At 56.5% G+C, this 7697-nt stretch overlaps 1 protein-coding gene across 1 annotated transcript in view; it reads left to right on the top strand.

The window, feature by feature from the left end:
* Positions 1–919: 919 nt before the first annotated feature.
* KCNN1 (potassium calcium-activated channel subfamily N member 1) overlaps positions 920–7697 on the top strand; it is a 37352-nt gene continuing 30574 nt past the window's right edge. Inside the window, exon 1 of the mRNA XM_043910975.1 lies at positions 920–980. The gene's annotated coding sequence lies outside the window, so the exon portion shown is untranslated. The remainder of the gene's footprint in view (positions 981–7697) is intronic.

The following is a 7697-nucleotide window of genomic DNA, read 5'->3' as shown; positions in this document are numbered from 1 at the left end:
GCAGCCCTACGGATTCCCGAGAGCTGGAGGGACCCCAGAGGCGGGCCCTGTCCAGTCCAGACACTCCGAGAAACAGACTCGGAGAGGGGCTTGGGCAGCGCCAAGGTCATCGGAGGACTGAGCCCTAGGCTCAATACCCCATCCCCTAGTGACCCAGACCTGGGTAGCCGCATTGTTCTCATTTGGCAGTGACCTTCACAAACCCTGCCACCCAGGCCTCTTCCTTTCACGTTCGGCGGGGTCCTGGCATCCTGCATTTAAGAGGGCTGGTTCCAGGGTATCACGACGCAACAGTAATACGAAGAAGTTTACTGTGGTTAGTTTTCTGGACATCCCGGGTCTCCCCTCCCTTGCTGGGACCTTCCAGCCCGGGCAGCATCACCAGCTGCCCCAAACCCCCTATTCCCCCTGGAGCCCCCGGGTCCCACTCAGGGTTCGTGGAGGGGGGCGCTTAATAGTCTTCCTCTGTTGCCCTGGCCTCGGCTCCTTCCCCCGATCCCGGGAGCGGTCCCCGGGGGTGGGGTGGGGGGGCGCGGACAGCTGTCTTCTGTGCTGCTAGGTCGCTGGGCCGGGGCCAGGGGCTCCCCCCGCCCTGGGTCTCAGTTTCCCCACCTAAAAAATGAGCGCCGCGGGCCAGCGGCGGCAGAGGGTCCTCTCGGCTCTTGGAACCTGGTCGGAGATTTGCTGGCACACCCCTGCGGGGAGGGGGCTTGCGCGAGACGGGGATTCCCGCCCCCCACTTCTAGAGCAGCGTGGCGGGGGAGGGGGCGCGCGGTGGCAGCCGCCGGTTGCCTCTCCCTCGGCGCGGTCGGCGCCCCCTCCCAGGGCGGCGGGGCGGGGCCCGGAACGGCGGGGAGGGGGTCAGCTCTGCGGCGGCGCGCACACTCCCTCCCGGCTCACACGCCCTTGCCCGGCCGGGCACTTGTCTTCGCGCTCGGGCCAGGCGCTGGGGCTCCAGCTGCCGCGGCCGACTACGGCCGGTGAGTAGGCAGTAGAGGGGTGGGTTACAGGGTGGAGGTCTCCGCGGCGCTCGCCGTCTCCTCGGTGGGAGTATCGGCCAGGGTTTGCCCGACTCGGAGAATTCAAAGCGGGAGCTGCGGAAGGGAAGGAAACCCCCTTCCATCCCTCTCCCTACTCAACACCAAGCCCCGAGTCAGCTCCAGGGCCCCCAACCCTGGAGAAGGGGGCTTCCGCTCCCGGAATTTGGGATGCAGAGACAGCCTCCCACGGAGGTGAGGGTGGAGACATGCGGACCCTCCCGCGCGGCCCTCAGTGTACTGGGAAGCGGGAGGACTGGCCCCACTGCCCCCTTCCCACCTCCTCCCCCCTCCCCCCGGTCTTTCTCTCCCAGTCTGTGGCAGGGATTCCCCCGGCCGGCCTTGCTGCGGAGTAGAAGGAAACCCCACCTGCCAGCCTACTGTGCGTTTGAGCGCCTGCTCTTTGGAGCTCTCGGCTCTTCTCTCTTCTCCTCTGACCCCCACCCCCGCGGACAGGGAGCGAGGCCCAGAGAGGGTTAGCACTTAGCCAAGGTCACGCAGCTGGGCAGGAGCAGAGCGGGGGGTTTGTGGCTCACTAACCTTAGAAGCCAGCCGGTGGTGTCAGCTCTAGGGTCCTCCGCTCCCTGCGTTTAACCACAGGTGTGAGGGCCCTCTCTGGGGGCCCTGGAAAGGAAGGAGGGTTTCTGTCACTCTCCCTAATCGCTCTGCCCTGCCAGAGGCCCCGATGGGACTGAATGGAGAACCCCCCACACCCCCGACCTGGCTCCTTCCTTTTGGCTTCCAGGTCTCTCCTGCCTCCTAGCCCCCCTCCCCAAGCCAGCCCAAGAACTGGAAGGAAACCCTTGGGGGTGGGGGGAATTCCAGATAGGCAAGCCAAACATTGTGAGCCTATAGAATAATTTCCACTCTGATCACTCACCGGCTATTGACCTTCTACAATTCCCTGCCCTCCGAAGGGCCAGGGTCAACTTCAAAAGGTCCCCTGGCTAGAACAGGCTGCACCAGAGCCATGAACCTGGCCATGAGCCCCCACCCCAGACCTCTGGCAAAAGAAAGGGCGGCTGTGATGTTCACAGCCGGCTGAGTTTTCCCTTCAGTCCCGTTCTGAGGTCTCCCCAACCCTGCGGCACCATGGGACCATCATGCGTCCCCTTCTGCCCTCTCCTCCAGGGCAGGATGAGGGTACCTTGCTCACATGGGGCTTCTGGAGACAGCGATTTCCGTGAGGGAGCCCCAGTCCCCAGGGCAGCTGCAGACCCGGGAGAATTAAGGGGCAGCCAAGAATAGAGCTGGTCAAGCTGGTGATTCCTTGACTCTATCCTCACACCAGCCCATGCCAGCCTCACCCACCCAACCCTTCCTGTGGTGGAGGAATTGGTGGGGGTGTGGTGGGGGGGCGTGGGAGAGGAAGACAGGGACCAACACAAAGAAAGGGAGATAGAGGGTGTCAGGGGAAGGAGGGGGGGCCTCCAGGGAGGGGGTCTAGTGTGTGTGGGGTGTATCTACAGGGGTTCAAAGAGGGGTCCACAGAAGGAAATAGGCCCCCACCTAGACAGACAGTGCCACCACTGATCACAGGTTACCCTGAAACTTACACGGTAAAACTCAGCTTGTCAGAGTAAAGATCATTGTAGTCTGGGAGCTGTCTGCACCCTGCCCTCCTGGGACCCTGGCTCCACCCCACAACCCGTGTCTGGTCTTTACAGGTTGACGGGTTGGGTGTGGGGTGGGGGGGCAAGAAAAGTGGCCACAGCCCCCTGCCAGCCAAGTGGTCGTCCAGTGGGACTAAAGCAGACAATCCCTTTCATCGCGTCTCATCAGGAAGACCCCTGCACTCCAGGGTGAGTGAGTCACAAGTTCAGGTCACCTTTGGGAGCAGGAGGGTGGGCCAGGAGTTGGATAGAAAAACTGGAGACTTCAAAGTGCCAACCTTTGAAATAATACTGCTAATATAATGATAATAATAATTACTGTCATGACTGTGTGTTCTAGAGCCCCCTCTGGAGAGTCACTGTCCATTTTCTCAGGTCACTGGTGGTGGGGAACCTGCTCAGAGAGTCTTGAGTGATCCACCCAGAGTCACGAAGCCAGAAGGAGGGAGTTGAACTGAGTTGGGGTAGCTCTAAAACCCCTGTAGTTTCCACCATCCAGATCCTGTGACATCACTCCCTAGAGACAAACCCTCAGGGAGCAGCTCCTCTGATCCGTTTTTCTCCTATGAATATTGACTGACATTCTGGGCTTGGCAGTGAGCTGCCTGTGTGGCAGGGACCAGGTGCCATTGTCAAATGTGTGGGGTCATTTCATCAGTCAGCAAAGACTAAGCAGTTATGGTATGCCAGGCCCAGGGCTGGGCACTGGGAACACAGTGAGGAAAACAGAACACAGAGATGTGTTAGAGAATGACTGAGAGGTTGGAGAGGCTTCCATAGTTGGGCCTCTCCAGGGAGCTGACCCTGAGCTGAGACACAAGAGAGGAGGTGCAGCCAGTCAGGCAAGAGCCAGGAGAGCAGCATACCAGGCAGAGGGAACAGCATGTGCAAAGGTCCTGAGGCAGAAACGAGCTTGGCGTGTTTGAGGAACAGTGAGGAGACTGGTGTGGCTGGAACAGAATAAGCAAGCGGGAGAGAGGTGGAGGAGGAGGGTGGGGGTTTCTGCAGGCAGGGGCTGTGGTGAAGGAGTGGACTACAGAACGATGGGGAGCTGTGGATGGTGTGTGAGCTGGGGAGAGGTATATTATGATTTATGATTTTCAAAAGCCCCTGTGGCTGCCTTGGAGAACAAGGACTACTGGGGCAGGAATGGAAGTGATAGAAGGCCAGAGGGGAGGCCAAAGGGGCATCTGAGTAGTCAGTTTGGCTGGGACCAGGTCGGGGCTGCAGAGATGCAGAAAAGTGGGCAGATTCTGGACTGAGCTGGGCATGGAAGATTAACTCTTTGGGGCCAGTTTTCTGCCTGATGCTGAGGGACCACGGGGAGAGAAGGAGGGGTCATTGTGCCTGGGGGAAATCTAGGAAGGCATCCTGGAGGAGGTGTGCTTGCTCTTTGAGCTGGTCTTTTTTTTTTTTTTAATTAATTTATTTATTTGGCTGTGCCAGGTCTTAGTTGCGGCACTTGGGGTTGTTGTTCTTTGTTGTGGCATGCAAACTCTTAGTTGCAGCATCTGGGATCTAGTTCCCTGACCAGAGATCAAACTCGGGCCCCCTGCAGTAGGATCGAGGAGTCTCAGCCCCTGGACCACCAGGGAAGTCCCTGTTGTTGTTCAGTTGCTCAGTCACGTCTGACTCTGCGACCCAGTGGACTGCAGCACGCCAGGCTTGCCTGTCCTTCGCTATCTCCCGGAGTTTGCTCAAGCTCATGTCCTTTGAGTCGATGATGCCATCCAACCAGCTCATCCTCCATTGCCCCTTCTCTTCCTGCTCTCAGTCTTTCCCAGCACTGGACTACCAGGGAAATCCCTGAGTTGGGTCTTGAAGGGAGTTTGCCAATGGCCAGCTGGAGCCATGCTGGGGATCTAATCATACAGATGCTGTGAGGGCCACATGGAGCCACTGAGCACTCAGAATTAGCAGCAGCATGATCATATTTTAGCAAGGAAAGATCCCTTCTGGGACCTGGCAGAGACTGGGCTGGAGCCCAAGAGGCCAGGAAGGAGCTTTTGAAATGGTCCAGATCAGGACTTCCCTGGTCATCCAGTGGTTAAGACTCCGAGCTTCCACTGCAGGGGGCACAGGTTTGAGCCATGGTTGAGAATTAAGATCCTGCATGCTGTGAGGTGTGCCCACCACCAAAAAAAAGGCCAGGTCATGATCAGGCTAGTAGCAATGGGGAACATCCAGTCAGCCATCACAGTATTTGTGGCACATTTATTTGGGATTAGCTCCCTAACTCCTCCCCTTGCCCTTGAAGGGTCCTCATTGGCCAGTTCAGGAAACTGAGGCTCAGAGAGGGACAGCCCCTTCTCCATGACCATGCTAAGAGTTTTGGGGGGCAGCCATAACAAATATCTACAACTGTGGTTGGCTTAAAACAACAGAAATGTGTTCTGTCGCATTTTGGAGGCCAACGGTCTGAAATCCAGACATGGTAGGGCCACATTCCCTCTGGAGGCTCCCGGAGAGGTCGCTTCCAGCCTCTGGTGGCTCCAGATATTCCATCGATTGTGGCTGTCTCACTCCAGTCTCTGTCTTCACATAGCCTTCTGCCCTGTGTGCATGTCTGTATCTTCACGTGATCTTATAAGAACACCAGTCATGGGATTAGCACCCACCCTAATGCAGTATGTGAAAGTGAAAAGTATTAGTCGCTCAGTCATGTCCAATTCTTTGCAAGCTCATGGACTAATGTAGCCCATCAGGCTCCTCTGTTCATGGAATTCTCAGGCAAGAATACTGGAGTGGGTAGCCATTCCCGACCCAGGAATTGAACCCGGGGCTCCCCCATTGCAATCAGATTCTTTATTGTCTGAGCCACCAGGAAGACCTCATCTTAATTTAACCACATCTGCAAAGACCAATAATGTGATCAAATAAGGTCCCGTTCTGACATCCTGGACGAGCTGGAATTAGGGGGAAGGATACTGGTCAAATCAAAACAGCCACACAGCGGGGCACCTTGCTTCACAATCAAGCCTTGTGCCGAGGCAGGAGCTGTAGGGATGGGGACAGAGGGGTGGTCTGGAATGAATTCAGAGGTGATCATGGACTGGTCTGTCAGATGTGGGGGACTCTGGGGAGGAAGAGTTAGTCTGGAGCCTTCGAGCCCCAGAGTGGCAAGGACGGGAGGGCAGGCTAGAGTCTGGAGCAAGGATGCAGCTACCAGCTGAATGAGCAAGACAGCCCCAGGGCAGGTCCCCTGGTGGGTATGGAGAGTCTCCCTGCTGCTCAAGGGAACTCTGTGCTAATGACAGAGCCTTCTCTGCCTGCATGCCACCCCCAGGCTCCCATCTCCTCCTCCAGAGTAGGGACCGAGGGCTCCCTTGGTGGGCTGCCCGTGATAAGTAACAGAGGAGGCCAGGCGCGGTCCCTTCCCACCCCTCCCTGGCATCGTCTCCCCTGTGAGCCATCTGCAAGCGCCAGTTGTATTCATTGATTGATTCAATATCTTATCTTGCCCACTGGCCTGAAACCTGCGTTTGGGGGATATTGTGTGTCTTCGTCATCACAGTAGCCCTGAAGACAGGAGGTGCTCAGTAAATACTGATAGAATGAATGAAACTTCTCGGGGTGGGGGCTCCCTGAATACTGAAGAGCCCAGGAACAAGCCCTCTGGAATGCATCCCCACCCCCACAGTTGCCAGGACACTAGGGGGCTAAACCCTTCATGACTTCCTTTCTGCTCAGAGTCCTGCACACAGCCCGGAGAGTGGGACCCCTGCTTGCCTCTGTGACTCCCCCCACCCCACTTACTCCTTCACTGTAGCCCCACCGGTCTCCCTCCTCTTCCTCCATCACATCCTTCTCAGTAGTCTCACCTCAATGCCTTTGCCCTTGCAGTGCCTTCCTCTGGGTGTACCCTTCTTCAGCTTTTCTAGGGCTGGCTTCTTGGCCTGCTTTCAAATGTTCCTTCTTTGAAGAGGCCACCCCAGAACACCCTAGTTAAAGGCTCCCACCTCCGTTCTCGTTTTTCTCAACTTCACTGGATTCTTTTCCAATGCTTTTTTTTTTAAGCTTGTCTATTTTTCTTTTTTTTTTAAGTTAATTTATTTGGCTGTGCTGGGTCTTAGGTGTGGCATGTGGGATCTTCAGTCTTCGTTGCAGCATGCGGAATGTTTAATTGGGGCATGCAGGGTCTTTTAGTTGTGGCATGTGAATCTAGTTCCCTGACTAGGGATCAAACCCTGGTCCCCTGCACTGGGAGCTTGAAGTTTTAACCACCGGACCACCAGGGAAGTCCCTCCCGTGCTTTTGTGTGGAAGCCTTACTAGTCCTTTACCCATAAAGGTTCCCTTCCTTGAGAAGATCAACTCCAAGAGGGGAAGATTTATACCTGTCTCAGACTCTGCATCCTCCGCACCACACTTGGAGAAGATACTCGGTGGATGTGTGAATGAATGAATGAATGTGTGGATAAATGAATGAATGAGAGAGTGAGTGAATACCTTCCCCACTCTGCCATTCCCACACTCACAGGGGATTCAGGGTCCCGCCTCCTTTGAGGCAGTCATTGGTTAGACCCAGGATGGGTCTGAGACTTCTGCGAATATGCAGCTTGGGGGTAGGATGGAGAGGTGGCCAGTCTGCCCCAGCTCAGGCCACTGCCTCTGCCTCTGGGTGCTTCAGTTTCTGTGAGGTTCTCCCATGTCTCCTGCACCCAGACCCACAGCCACTGCCCTGAACTTGTGGTCCACACCTCAGGGCCCTGGAGGAGGGGCGTCGTGTTTAGCCTCTACCTCCTCACCAGTCTGTAGGTCATTTCCTGGGGTCCGAGTCCTGAGGGTCTCCCAGTTGAAGTTCATGCTCCTTGAGTCCCTTCCAGCTAACTGTGGGCTGCTGAGAGGCTCTGGAATGGAAATTCAGATATATCCCACTCAGTGTCTACTGAGTTGCTTCAGTTGTGTCTGACTCTTTGTGACCCCCCCCCCACCCCGGGCTGTAGCCTGACAGGCTCCTCTGTCCATGGGATTCTCCGGGCAAGAACACTGGAGTGGGTTGCCATGCCCTCCTCCAGGGGATCTTCCTGACCCAGGGGTTGAACATG

The sequence above is a fragment of the Cervus elaphus genome, chromosome 9, assembly GCF_910594005.1.
Source record: "Cervus elaphus chromosome 9, mCerEla1.1, whole genome shotgun sequence".
In the NCBI taxonomy this organism is placed as follows: Eukaryota; Metazoa; Chordata; class Mammalia; order Artiodactyla; family Cervidae; genus Cervus; species Cervus elaphus.
The sequence above is the reverse complement of the archived record's forward strand: the minus strand, read 5'-3'. Positions and strand labels throughout refer to the sequence as shown.